This window comes from Physeter macrocephalus, chromosome 1 (genome assembly GCF_002837175.3).
Source record: "Physeter macrocephalus isolate SW-GA chromosome 1, ASM283717v5, whole genome shotgun sequence".
NCBI lineage: Eukaryota > Metazoa > Chordata > Mammalia > Artiodactyla > Physeteridae > Physeter > Physeter macrocephalus.
The window spans coordinates 33,798,809-33,814,363 of NC_041214.2; positions in this window are offsets into that span (position 1 = coordinate 33,798,809).

A 15,555-nucleotide genomic window follows, 5' to 3' on the forward strand; every position below is an offset into this window, starting at 1 on the left:
CTTTCCTCTCCAGCCCTCACCCCAGCAGTCCTGACAGGTCCTGACAAGGTATTTCCTGCTCTTGTATGTTTTCGGTCAAAGAGGTGTGCGGGCCCACTGTCCCCAGTGATGGGACTCCCATTTTAATCACTGAGGTCCTTTGAGTTTGTATTCTTTTCTTTTTTTTAAAAAAATTAATTAATTAATTAATTTATGTCCGTGTTGGGTCTTCGTTTCTGTGCGAGGGCTTTCTGTAGTTGTGGCAAGCGGGGGCCACTCTTCATCACGGTGCGCGGGCCTCTCACAATCGCGGCCTCTCTTGTTGCGGAGCACAGGTTCCAGACGCGCAGGCTCAGTAGTTGTGGCTCACGGGCCTAGCTGCTCCGCGGCATGTGGGACCCTCCCAGACCAGGGCTCGAACCCGTGTCCCCTGCATTAGCAGGCAGACTCTCAACCACTGTGCCACCAGGGAAGCGCTGAGTTTGTTTTCTATTGCTGCTGTAGCAACTTGCCGCAGGCTTAGTGACTTTAAGCAACGCAGGTTTACTATCTTACAGTTCTCTAGTTCAGAAGTCGAAAATGGGTCTCAGTGGGCTAAAATCAAGGTGTCATCCGGGCTGTGCCCCTTTATGGAGGCTCCGGAGGGGAATCTGTTTTTTGCCTTTTCCAGCTTCTGGAGGCTGCCACATTCCTTGTTCCAGTGGCCCCCTGCCCTCTTCAAAGCCAGCAATCACATTATACCGACCTCTGCTTTCATCACCTATCTCCTTATCTGATTCTGCCTCCATCTTCCACATGTCAGGGCCCTTTTGATTACGCTGGGCCTGCCCGATAACCCAGGGTATTCTCCCTATCTTAAAGTCAGCTTATTAGCAACATTAATGCCATCTGCAAACTGAATTCCCCTTTGCCATGTAGCATAACACAGTCACTGTTTCTAGGGATTAGGGCATGGACACTTTGTGGGGGGACATCATTCAGTCTACCGGAGTTCAAAGACCAAAGTGGCTGGGGGTAGATGGTGGGGAACAGTCCCCTCCTCCTTTAGCCAAAGGCCTAAACTCAACTCAAATGGGCGCTAAGAGGCTGAGCCACTCAGGATAAGCTAAAGCCTTCCTCCAAGTTTAGCCTCCTGCAATCCCTCCCTGTTTCAGCTCGGCTCCATCCTTGTCCTTAACCCCCATGTTAGGTGGGCAAGGGTGTGTGGTCAGTGACTTTCAGAAGAAACACAGATGCACAGACACTTTAATCCCCAATTCCCCAGAGACATTTGCTTTCTAGGGTTTCTTCTATCCTCTCCTGGCACCTCCTTGGCTCACAGCACTGAGCCATCTAGATTTTGGTGCACAGTTTGGCATTTGAGTGGCTCTCCCATCCCCAGGTTAACGCCAGAATCACGTTGAATTCTTCTCATTTACTCGGGGAGAAGGGGAAGCATCGTCACCCTGGGGCTCTGATTTGTAGGTGAGGAAATACAGGATGGTCACTTGTTTTGATTTGGCAGTAACCATCACTCCATATCCCGCAATTACATGGTGTGAGATAGTCTCCAAAGATGGTGTTGTCATTAATTCCTCATCTCCCTGATGCACATCAAGATGTAGAGTCTAATTCCCCTGCCTGGGCTGGCCATAGTGCCTTGCTTGACCAATAGAATGTGGGGGAAGTGATATGCTGGGCCTTTTGAGGCTAACTCACAAGGCTTTTGCACGATCCTCTTGGGCATGTGAGAGCCCAAGTCACCCAGAGAGGCCAAATGTAGGCTCTCTGGTTACTAGGACCTGCTGAGCTCCCAGCCTACAGCAGCATCAATTTCTAGCTTCATGAGTGAGCCATCCTGAACAACATGCCCAGACAAGCCTTCAGCTGACTCCAGCCCCAGTGGCTATCTGAACACAATAGTGTGCAAGGCCCTAAGTGAGAACCATCCTGTTGAGCCCAGTCAACCCCCAGAACTGTGAGCAATAAAAATATATTGTTATTTTAATCCACTAAATTTTGCGGTAGGACTGTTACAAAAGTAATCGACGTATAGGGTATACTGATACCCTCAGGGAGCCCAGATCAAGTCTGGGCAGTGTGCCAGATGGTGAGGAGGCTACCAAAACTTGCCAGATATGGGTAGAGAAGATATTAAATGTGTGATCAATACATAATAGAGACTAAGTGCCACAGGACTTTGGAGGAGGGAGATGTCACTCCTGGAGAGCTGGTCAAGAAAGGCTTCCCCAGAGAAAATGAGATTTAATCTGACTCTTGAAGCCTCGGTAGGCTATAATAGGTGGGGAGTAGGGATGAAAGAGAATGTATCTGAAAGAAGTAACCTGGACAAAAAAATAGCAGACCAAAAGAATAAAGGGTAGATGAGAAATGTGAGTTTGCTGAAAGCACTCATCTTTCAAGGTTCAATTCAAGGGCGCCTCTACCAGGCAGCCTCCTCCTCTTTCTTCCATTTTCCTACCTTCTACCCGACCTAAACTAATGTTTCCATTTTTATCATAGCACCAGGAATACTTTGGGCTACTCTTTTTTCTATTAAACATTCCTGTTATGGTTAGGGTAAAGGTCATTGTCTATAAAAAACAGTTCCCAAAATATGGTGGCTTAAGTTATGTAGATGTTTATTTTTCTCAACTATAAGTTATGAGATGAGACCTGCTCCTCATGATCATTCAAGGACCCAAGTCTGTCTAAGTCATTGCTCTGCTATCCCCTCAGGCAATGTCATTAACCGCATGCTAGAAACTTGGGCACCACCAGATCTGGCTCCAGCGGATCTGGAAGAGGGAAAAGAGGTGTAGGAGGCGAGCCTGATGTCCTGGACCTGGAAGCGGCACACAGCACTTCCCTTGACAAGTACCTTTGTCAAGAACTGGGACACACAGCCTCACCTAAGCCCAAGGTGGGTGGGGAAATGTGGCCCAGCTGGGCAGCCATATAGAGTGGGAATTCTATTCCTAGTGGAAAAGGGGACTTGGGGTGGGCAGTGGCATTCGTGCCACAAGTGCTCATCTCCTCCTGAGTCTGGGAGCTCTTTGAGGGCAGGAACCACATTTTCCTCGTCTCTGGACCCTGGCGCTGAGCCTGCTGCCTGACCCGGAACAGTGTGTTTGGTCCATGCCTGCTGAATGGTGAAGCTGTTGCCATGGCCTAGGCTGGACGTGATGAAGGTGTAAGCCACTGCGGGGAGCCAAGAAATAGAGAGGACAGATGTGGAAGAATTTAACAGGGAAAGGCACAGGGCTTGATGAATCTTGCCAGAACAGAGAGCTTTTTATGTTATGATCTTTCGTGATCTAAGTTGACAGCTCTTTGGCACGAGTTGAAAGAACATGAACTAAATACCTCACTTAATAGAAATTTATTGAACGTCTTCCAAAGTTAAGAAATTCCTCAATTGTTTCAAAATCACTAGGACAAAGCATGCCTCGAGCTTGAAGAATTTCAGCCTTCTTGTTCTATGCTTGCCTCTGCTACTGTTAACAGGTTAGAGCACCAAACCGCACGTCAGGGCTTTCACCTGGCAGCCCTTCCATACCACTGACAACACCCTTCTGTGCCGACCGGCCCCCAGAAGTAGATGTGTGCACTCACTCACTAATGTCCAGACACCAGCTGCTTTCTAGAAACCAGACTCTGTGGGTATAAGCACAATTTGCACACGTCATTCTTCAGCGTCAGCTCAGGTTTTGGAATCAGCGCAGACTGGGTCTGAATTCAGTAAATGGCTCTGCCATTTACTACCGACTTTGGTCAAGTTATACCGCCTGTTTAAATCCCAGCTCCTTTACCTGTAAAATGGGGATTGTAATGGGGCTACACCACTGGGTGTTTGAGGATTAAATGAGGTTCTGGGTGTAAAGCACTTGGCCTTTAGTATGCACTCAATAAACAACAGCTCGTAAACTGTTAGGATAACTAGGTTTTCAGGCCCTTATGGCCTCTCGAGTCAAAGGATATTAACAGTGTAATGAAGATAATAGCCAGTTATGGCCATTCACAAAATTCAAGTGTGTAAAATAGAAACTTATTAATTTCTCACACTGACCTTATTTTCTGATCCTGTGACTCTGTCCTGGCCTTTGAAGGATGAGCTGATCCTGGTACATGCAGTCCTAGCCCATGACTTCACAGCCACATTTGGGATCAGCATCCAGTTGGAGCTCAGCTCATCCTCTTCTCTTCCTCTGCTCTGCTGCCTGGTCCAACATAATCTGAGAATTTTGCTCATCAGCACAGTCACCATGCAAAGGGAGAAATGGATCCCTTTTTTGGTCTCCTAGGCTCTGGGACCCAGGCTGTTGTCAGTTCCTGATGTCCTCTGGTCTGTGGTGCTCTCTCAGAGATGACAGTGGGGCAGCTCTGGTCAGTGGCACATCCTGTTCCATCCCATGGAGCCCAGCCTCACCCTTCCCTCACTGCTAAGGATCAGGCCTGTCCCTCTCTTACCTCCTGGCACAGGCCCCTGTGGGTAGGTGTCTCTTCCCAACCAGGCCAGCACATCTCACCCTCCCAACTAACCTGTGACTCACTACAAGCTCCTAGAAGCCTCTAAGACACTCTAGGACCTGCAAACCCGGGGGCCCACTCACATCTCTGTGTGTATATTTCCCGCTCGCTTCCCCTTACCAGAAGGTAGGAGACCCATCTGAGCAACAGCAAGTTGGACACTAAGCCCACAAGCCTCCCCTTCTCGGAGGTGCCCCTGCACCTCCAGGGCAATGCTCCTCTCCTGCTTTCTCCCCACGTCAGAATCATGTTAGGGGAGGACTGTTCTACCTCTTATCACCCTTGCTCTCCCTCTATCTCCCTGTCTCCCGTCTCTGTCCTCCTCCAGCACAAATCTCGTTTTATAAACACATACACACACCACAGACAGAGTGGAAACCAGTTCTCCGAGTTTAGGCAGACTTTCCAGACTGTTTTGTCTCGTGTCCACCGGAGAACAGAACCTCTTTGAAGTGATAAGCTAAGGCGTCTGCCATTCTTGTTGCTAGAGGGCTTCTTGTGGTGGCTGAGGGAAGTGAACCTGCTATTTGATGTCTCAGCTATTAGTCCACCACAGATTAAGACTTCATGTTTCATCCTGTCTCGTGAGTTACATGGGTTTTTACTACGTAGTTGGAATGAGGTCTACCAGACAGCTCAGTTCACAGGGTGGGCAGAACCCCTTCATCATGCTCCAATCGACCTTTCTTTATACCACTTCAATCTTTTATTTTAATTTTTATCAAAGTTCTGCATACATATAATTTTAAAAGTCAAGTAATTCTCTAAAACATTAGAAAAACAGTAGTCTTCTGCTCCTCTCTCCTGTCCTCTACTCCCATTCTCACTTTACACCTTTAACTCGTTTTTTTAAATATTTTCCTCCATATTGCTAAAGAGTGAAGGTATATCACTACCTCTTGACTTTTTGACATTATTGACTGATTTCCAAGCATGGGAGATAAAAGATTTAGCTTTTATGAAGACTCCCCCACACACTAACTTCCTATAGTATACTCTAATTGCCTTTCCTTTCTTGAACAATTTTTGTTTTCCTTGGATTTAATAATTGCCCTTTTCCCCCTTTGCTTAGTTTTCTATGTACTTACCTCTAAGCCAACGTCCTTTTCTTGCAGACTTTGCTCCCAGATCCTTCTGTCTCACCACCTCTTGCCCCCTTGGTCGACAGATACATTGGGCATGCTTCGTTCTTGGCTTCCCTGGCAGCGTTCAGCAGGCGGGACACACAACTTTTACTGGACTGCACTGCTACTCTGCCCGTTCTCCTCACTCTCTGGCCACTCCTCTCCTGTAGTTTCTCTTCCTCTCCTGTCCCTTGCATTGAAATGCCCAGCATTCATCTCACCTCTCTTTCCCGCTCTCTCTACATAGGCTTCCCTGACTCATCTCATGCTAATCGCCCTGGCCTCTCCTGCCACCTCTGTATGGATGGCTGTGTCTTTTGCTCAGTTTTTCTGCTGAGCTCAGACCTACATTTCCATCTTCTGGTGGGACATTTCTGCCAGGATATTCCACAGGAACCTCAAATTCAGCATGTCCCGAACCAAAATTGCCATTTCAGAACCTAAACGTGTTCAAAGTGCACTTTGTTATCTGTGAAACTTTGGGAAAGTTACTGCATTCTCAACTGGAAAATTGGATGATACTGCATTCCTTAGAGGATCAAATGGTCTCATATATCATGCGTGTTAAGCACTCGTCAGAGTGTCTGACCTCCCGTCCATGCTCAATAAATGGCCCTGATCATTAGTAGTAGCAGAAGGAGGAAAGGATGGTGAGGAAGGAGAGCATTAATACTGCTGTTATCCTCCCTCCATCATAATGGCACCATCATCACTTGTTCCCAGTCCAAACACTTGGGATTCGTCCTTGGCCTCTGCTTCCTCCCCACAACCTAACTCACTCTATCATCAAGCCTACTGATCATATCCCGTAAATATCTCTCACATCAGGTCCCCTGTTCCCATCTTCACTGCCCTGCCCTGTTTAGGCCCAATCCTCTCTCACCTACTCTATCAGGAAGGCCCTGCTGCCTGGTTCCCCGACCTCTGATCTTACATTTCACTTCTAATCTATCCTCTCAATTTCACCAAAATGATCCATCTACATGCTAGTCTGACTGTCCCGTCTCTCCTAGGCATATTTCAGTAATAATTATAATTGTAGCAGAGAGGGCGGAAAGCTAATATTTAGAATCACAACACACTGCAGCTGTGTCTTCCCCCCAGGCGTGCATTTCTGTTGTGCACAAGGCTCTTTGTCTGACAAAACACCTGGGTGGAGACAGAAGGTGAACAGTTGAGAATAGAAAACAGAGAGATAGTTAAACTCCTCTGCAGAGGAAATAAGCCTGAATCGGGGAGTTAAAGGCATCTCGAGTGGGAAGGGAATTGAGGACAGCCTTGGGGAGCGGGGGTGGGGGGGGAGGTGGGGGGGGATATCTCACCAACTCAGCGGGTGGCTGGAGAGAATTGGGCCTCGGTGGGAGTGACTGTCATGTAAAGATCAGCAGTGTCTCAAGATCTGGACCATTCTGTGCCGGTCTAGAACCCTTCCCATTCTACTCTCAACCCCACTTCCCTTTACTCCACATCTGTAACAAAGTTTATTACAGTAACACTGCCCCCCCACGATCCTGCAAATGGAGGAAAGGTTGGTGCTGTCTGGATCTGCTCGGAACAGAGAACTGAGAGCAGGGGTGGAGGGTGAAATTGGAGCCTGCGGATCCTAGGAACACAAGGGCATTTTTTGGTGGGGGTGCATGAACCTAAGTAGAAGCAAAGGTGGCGTTTCAAATCAATTATACTTAAATCTCAGAGAGTGCCGCAGCTCTACTTCTGTGGTATCATCCCTAGGACGACGATTTCACAGCTATGCTTCCTATGGGCCAGGCCATCGGTTGGGTGCTTTGCATGCACAGCCTCACGCCCTCCTCTCCTCATCCCTGCTGCAGAATTGCTATCGTTGACTCCATTTACAACCAAGGACCTACAACTTGCCTGGGGTCACAGAGCTGGAGGGGGTCAGAGCCCTGACCTGCCTCACCATCATTCAGTGCTCTCTTCTTTCTCCTGGATAAACTCTCAGCTCCTCCTGTAGGCCCCAATTTTCTAATAGTGGTCAGATAAAAAGGTAGGTTCAATTTCAGGTCTGAATAAAAAATCAAGTCTATCCATCTCATTGTGCAAATTGGAAGAGGTTGTTCCGAGGAAGCACAGTGACCCCGTCGAGGGGGTCCCATGGATTAGGACAAAGTTCCTTTCATTCCAAGCCTAGTGGTCCTTCCACTGCTCCAGTTTCCCAAACATGGTCTGCAGAACTGATGATGCCAATAAGTGTACCATGAGAAAGTGGCGCTTTAATACGTCTAGAAATCATTGAGTTAAGTAAAGCTTACCAGGACTTCTCACAATCTTTATTATATTAACATACATTTAAAATTTTTATTTTTTTTATTGAAGTAGAGTGGATTTACAATGTTGTGTTAATCTCTGCTGTACAGCAGTGACTCAGTTATACATATATATCTACATACATACATATATATCTACATACATACATAAATATACAATTTTTAAAATATTCTTTTCCATTATGGTTTATCACAGGATATTGAATATAGTCCCCTGCTATACAGTAGGACCTTGTTGTTTATCCATTCTATATGTAATAGTTTGCATCTGCTAACCCCAAACTCCCACTCCATCTCTCCCCCGCCCCCATTAATGTGCATTTGATTCTCCAAAAGCAGGCATTGATATGCAACGTTTCTCAAACTTACTGGATAAAGTTTGGTGGAACAACGATAAAACACTTACCAAGCCGCTATATCATAGGACAGAGTTTGGGAACTCTGGCTTTCCTCGCAGAAAAGCATTTACTTGGAGGAAATGTAGGCATTGCATTAAGCAGGGGTTTTAGGTAGTGCAAACTGATCACCCAGAGAGATAATATTTTCTACAAGAAAGAATGAGGAACCCCCAGAATCCTGCAGGATCTCATATATTTCTTAATATAATTGGATGGAGACAGATGCCAAAGAGAAGGGTTATTCTGAGTAAGGGAAGGAACTTTGCTTTGAGAGAAAGGACAGAATCTAGCAGAAAGAATCTGAGTAGAATGAGGCCGAATCTAAAAATCACATACCTATCAGGTAAAGACTACTCCTCAGTACCCAAATTGCAAGGATGACATATACCTTTATTTTTCTCAGTCAAACCTGACCCACTCATAATGGTCAGAAAAAAAGTACCAGTCATTTTCAGTGACTCTTTCCCCTTCCCTCAAGTCACATCAGAAGCCTAGGCTTGTCTAGTCCAGAATAGTGGGGAAAGAGGAGCCTCTCCTGCTGTGTAGATTTGGACTTCAGCTTGGACCAGCACCGCCTCTCCAGGCGGGACTCTGAAATGGCCCTCCCAGGGCCCTCCTCACAGAAGGGCTCAGTTACAGGGGCCCCTGTGGCAACCAGAGCCACCACTCAGTGTCCACTGACTTCCAGCCCCCTCACAAAACCTGAGACACTCTCCCTCCCCAGCCCCAGTCAGGTTTACTTGGCAACTGATCCCTCCTTCCCTGGAAGCTCTAACCTAGCCCTCACATCCACTCCCAATTCATCCAATTTAGTTTCCTTCACCAAGCTCCTGAGAACACAGGTCTAGTAACTCTTTGGGGTTCAGGAGAGCCAGGCTGACCTCAAGCATTTAAAGCTACCATGGCCTAAGATCCTGTTGCACAGGGAAGAAAAAGTGCCTTTTCTTTCTTTGGCTGATGAATCCATAGCAGGTACCCCTAACAGCATCATTAAAAGAAGGAGAAGGAGAAGAAATTTTTCAAGAGTTCATTGTGTCACAAATATAATGTTTATTTGTTATGATTATGTTTGTAGTAAAAGAGAGGAAAAGATTAGAGACAGCTTCAGTAAATCAATGAAGCCAGGGAAGGGAAATGTGGTTCAGTGAAATCTTAGTCCCGGTGGAGCTTCCCTCTGTGTGAGGTTGGGAGAACCATGGAGCAATTCCGACACTTGAGTGAAAATGACACCCTATGATCTCTGTGGTGGCATGGGTGCCTGGAGAGCGCCGCGTGGCTGAGCACAGGAGTCAACATGCTGTGAACACTTTGCTCGACATCAACAACAACGAGTAATCAGAGAGCCGTGGGCAGTGAAGAGGACAAAAACAGGAAGACTGGCTGCAGTAGCTAATTTTATGTGCTAACTTGGCTCAGCAGTGGTGCCCAGATATTTGGTCAGACTCCAGTCTAGATGCTGCTGTGAAAGTATTTTTTAGATGTGATTAACATTTGACTCCATAGATTTGTAAAAAAGCAGATGACCTTCCATCATGTGGGTGGACCTCAATCTAATCAGTTGAAGGCCTTAAGACCCAGGTTTCTGGGAAGAAGGAATTTGGCCTCCAGACGGCAACATAGAACTTCTGCCTGAGTTTCTAGCCTGCACATTTTGGGCTCAGGATTCCAATGTCAACTCTTCCCTGAATTTCCAGCCTCTGGGTCTGCCCTACAAACTTTGGACTTGCCAGCTCCCACGATCACAGGACAAATTCCTTAAAATCAGGTTCTTTTCTCTCTCTCTCTCTCTCTCTCTCTCTCTCTCTCTCCCTTTCTCTCTCTCTCTCTCTCCCTCTCTCTCTCTCTCTCTCAGTCATAACACACTGGCTTATGCTATTTTGAACTCGATACTATACATTAGAGATTAATAATGAGAGATGAGAATGGAAATAGGTAGCAAACTAGGTGCACATATCTGTTGTCCCTCCCCACATTCCCAAATCTCATAAAGTCATGGAGCAAGAAGAAGAGGAGGAGGAGAAGGAGGAGGAGGAGGAGGGGAGGAGGGGAGGAGGGGAGGAGGGGGGGAGGAGGAGGAAGAGAATCCATAATAGCACCAGAGAATAAGTCTAATCATTGAACCACATTGTTTTTTGAGAAGAATTATAAAACAAATTGTTGAGGGAAAGGAGAGCATGTTCACCTAGTTCAAAATTCTAAAAAGTATCAAAGGATGTACAATAAGTTTTCCTCCCATCGCTGCTCCAGGCAATCAATATCAGCGTGTGGTGGTGGTGATGGTGATGGTGGTGTGTGTGTACCTCCCATATCTATATTAGGCACGTACAAGCATATAAATTATATTCCATTGCCCCTTTTTTGTACAAATAGTAGCATGCTCCACATACTGCTTTGTACCTGGTCTTACTCATACACACACATAAAGAGCCTTCTCATTTATCTTTATACCCACATAACCATGGGGACCCACCATAGCTTACTGAACCACTGCACCATTAATGAGCGCGTTTCCCATTGTTTGCTATTATGAAATAATGCAGTGAATAATTTTGTCCACATATCACTTCCTAAGTATGCAAATATATCCTTAGGATAAAGTACTAGAAGTGAAACTGCTGGTCAGAGAATATCTGCATTTGTAGTCTTGATAGACAATTGTCAAAATGCCTTCCTTGGAGACTTGTAATTTTCATTCCCGTCAGCTATGACACGTTATCAAACTGTTAAGAGACTGGTCAATCTAACAGGTTAAAATACAGTATCTCAGGGTAGTTTTAACTCGCATTTTTCTTATTTATGACTGAGCTTAAGCATTTTAATATATTTCCAAACAATTTGTATTTTTCTGCGAATTGTCCATTTCTTTACCTGCTTTTGTTGTTGTTGAATTGTGGATACGTGTGTGTGTGTTTACATCAGCTGGCAAAAGTTCTTCATACAGCACGCTTTTTGACTGGGATAAAAATTGTAAAGATTTTTCCTCAACTCATCTTTTGCTTTTTAATTTTGCTTATGGTAGTTTTGTCACGCAGAAATACTGATTTCTTTTGCATGGATCAGAAAAATTGAGAAATCCCCTGGAAAACAGAAAATGGATGGTATCAAATTAGGAGAAACAAGAACAGAGAATACCACAGTGAAAAACCAGAAAAGTCCTGCTTTGGAGGTGGGAATGGTTCTTTAACGGATCAAAGCTCAGAGTCAATGGACCTGAGGAATAGGGGCGGTCCTTGGGTCAACCATGATGATATTTAATTTGAAGCAACAGGGCTGGAATCCTCTCTCAGCTCCTCTTGTGTTGAGCAGGGGTTACCAGTGGTGTTGTCCCCAGGATAAAGCAGTGCCTGGGCACTGGGGCCGCAGGGGCAGATTGATGTCTAGGCAGCAAGTAACAGCCAGGACAGACATGAAGACCTCATAACAAAAGATATGCAGAGGGCCCCTCATACTCTGGGTGGGGGGAGAGGCAGGGGCACACTCTCATCCGCAGAACCTGCACCTCAAAGACCAACATGGTTCACAAGCCCAGGAGGAGAAGGAAATCAAGAGTCAGGAGGTACCTGAGGAAAACCAGTACCCTAAAAGAGAGTAGCAAATTCAACAACAAGAAGGACTGATATCTGGGGAAAGAGTGAGCACAAAGAGAAGAGTTTAAATGCATATGAGTAATTGCTCCAGAATGGCTAAGCACATGGGCTCAGGAATCAAACTACCTGAAATCAATTCCTAGATCTACCACTTTCTAGATGTGTGGATGGCATTGGGCAAGGTAATTAATTTGTGCCTCGATTTCCTAATCTGTAAAACAGGGATTTAAATAATACCAATATCATAGGATTATTGTGAAAATTAAATGAGATAATCCATGTAAAAACACTCGGTTAAGCAGGTAATAATAAGTTCTCAATAAATATTAGATATTCTTTTATTATTATTATTTAGAAAAAAAACAAGAACCGGCTGTGGTAGAAAAGCAACCATTTGAGAATTTGTAAATTAAAATCAAATTTATGGCAATTTTTTAAATGAAAAAGATGAACTGAAAAATACAATGGACACAGATAAAAGGGGAATCAGTGACTGACATTCTGGCCAGTGTACCCAAGAGGTAAGGGATGGCATGTTAAGGGCCCAGTCTTTAACTGGCCTCCCTTCCTTCCCCTTCATGGCGGCAGAGCTTTGGCTGGCACACCTGGAGTGGGGAGTGGGGGTGGAGATTGGTGTTTCTGGGGCTAAGCTTTTAGAAAGCAAGGCCAAGAGTTTGCTTAACTACGGAAGGACTGAACAAATAAGCAGATACAGCGAGGATAATGGAGCCAGGTTTCTTACTGTCATAGAAGGGAGTTACAAATAGGGGATGAGGAAGGAATGGTGTGAGAATGGAATCAGAGGTATTGATGCAAACTCATGGATTTTACAGATCCGTGTGTGTATGCATGCATATACATATACAGGCATATACATACATAAATGCATTTATTTCCTTGCTCTGTCTCCTCAGAGGGCCTAGAACCAATTATACTCCAGTAGCAGTAAGCATACCTAGCTCCCCAATCTTGGTTTCTGAATACTATTCTCTACTAAAAGGAACTGGGGCTCCTAAGAAAAATGGGTTGATTCCAGGATTGGGACAGAAAAGTACAAGAGGAGACAAGAATATTTCGTTGCTCCATAAAGTAAGAAAATGTTCAACCAATGCCAAAGACATACCAAAGGACATAGGAACCAACTGAGGTGGCCAAATCTCAAATATCATCAAATATGTCTTGAGACTGAAAAATATATAATGATAGTAATAGATTATAATCCATTGAATAAAACAAGAATTCACGAATCCACACTGATATAAGTAAATTTTAAATATAAATAGGAGAAAAGGAAAAGGTCTCCCTTATGTTTGAATGCCAACTAAATATGGAAGGAATAATAAAGTTAAAAAATCATCAATGGATGATCAAATTAGTGCATAAAGGTTTGATGAAGAACCAGAGATTTAAAGAATCTCAAAGTATCTCCCCCACCACCCCTAATTTTTTATTAATTACAAAGGGAAAAAGAGTAACTTTACTAAAAGGAAATGTATCAGACAACACATTAACCAAGTGATCAAAGTTAACATATATATTAACTTATTTATTTATATTTATTTCCTATTTGTTCTGTTTCTCTGGAGAACCCTGACTAATATAATTGATTACAACACTTAAGAATGGAATATTAAGGGGTCTTCCCTGGTGGCGCAGTGGTTAATACTCCACGCTCCCAATGCAGGGGGCCGGGGTTTGATCCCTGGTCAGGGAACTAGATCCCACATGCATGCCACAACTAGGAGTTCACATGCCACAACTAAGGAGCCCATGTGCCCCAACTAAGGAGCTGGCGAGCCACAACTAAGGAGCCCCCCTGCCGCAACTAAGACCCAGCACAACCAAATAAATAAATAAGTATTTTTAAAAAGAATGGAATATTCAATAAACCAACATCCTGTGTCTTCTGATACCATGCACTGAGAATACATCATTTCAGTGATATTCCTGCCAAAAACATGTAACCTGAATCTAGTCATGAGGAAACGTCAGGCAACACCAATTGAAGAATGTTCTACAAAATACAAGAAATTCAGGCAAAAGTAAGGTTGAGGAACCTTTCAGATTAAGGAGACTAAAAAGACATGACAAGTGAACTCAATGTGTGATTCTGGTTGGATCCTGGATCAAGAAAAAACAGTTATAAAGATTTTGTTGAGACAATTGACAAAATTTGAATATGGACTGTGGATTAGAAAATAGTATTGTATCAATGTTAAGTGTCTATATTTTGAAAATTGTACTATGGTTATGAAAGAGAATGTGCCTGTTGGGAAATGTACAATGAAGTACTCATGATGTCTCCCACCCATTCTCAAACGGTTCAGAAAAAAAAAAGCATTTCAATCTATCCATCTAGGAGTGACAAAGGAAATGGAGTTGAGAATTTCCTGGAATTTTTTTTAAAGACACCAGATCCAGGAATCTCAATAAATTTCAAGCAAGGTAAATGGAAAGATATCCACATTTACATATATCCTACTGGAACACCGATAAAAAAAGATCTCTTAAACAGCCGTAAAGAAAAGACAAATAATGTGTCAAAACTATGACAACCCAATCCAGGCAGGCTTAGTAATGGCCAGACCCTTTAGGAATGAAGGCTTGGGTCACCCTACCACATAAAGAACCATGACCAGCTGAGGTGCTTGCTGAAGGCAAAAGGAATACTACAGAATGAGTAGTAGAAGAAGGTAGTTATAAATACCAGCTACAGTCATGGGACCTGCTACAGAAATGATGCCTGTAATTATCATGAATTTTGTTACGTTCATTTTTTCCATATGGGAACCATTTGTCCCCAAAGCTTATTTTATTATGAAAAAAATTAATTTTGTTATGAATACATTTGTGTGTATACACACATACATTACACAAATATCCTTGTCTTCTTTCCACTCTTATTTCCTTTTATCATGTAACATAAGATGTATTGACTTTATAGCAGTAGTATTAATTTCACATCATAGTATTTGAGTTGTAGGATATCAGGAGAAGAATAGACATCACTCAAGGATTTTACCTCCACTTCTGGGGAAGAAATTAGCATGTTTTCAGTTGTACATAGGGGAGTTGTATCATGTTGGCAGAGTTAAGATCTCATTATTGTTTTTATTTAGAGATTAAATATAGTTTAAGGAGATGTATATGGGTACCAAGTTCACAAGGGGTAGACTTGTGATGGTCAATTTTATGTGTCAGCTTGAGTGGGATAAGAGATGCTCAGATAGCTGGCAACATATTATTTCAGATAAGTCTGTGAGGGTGTCTCTGGAGCAGATTAGCATTCGAATCTGTAGACCGAGTAAGGAAGATCACCCTCACCAATGAGGGTGCCATCATCCAGTCCAATGAGGGCTTGCAAAGAACAAAAAGGTGGAGGAAGGGCTAATTCCCTCTCTGCTGCCCTCTGACTTACCCCTGGTTCTCAGGCCTCAGACTGGGATTTAAATTACACCATTGTCCCCACCCCCTTCTCAGGCCTTTGGATTCAGATTGAATTACGCTGCAGGCTTTCCTGGGTCTCCAGCTTGCAGACAGCAGATCCTGGGACTTCTCAGCCTCCGTAATCACGACAGCCAATTCCCATAATAAATCTCCTCTTATCTCTCCTCTCTCTCTCTCTCCATATATATATATATATATATATATATATATATATATATATATA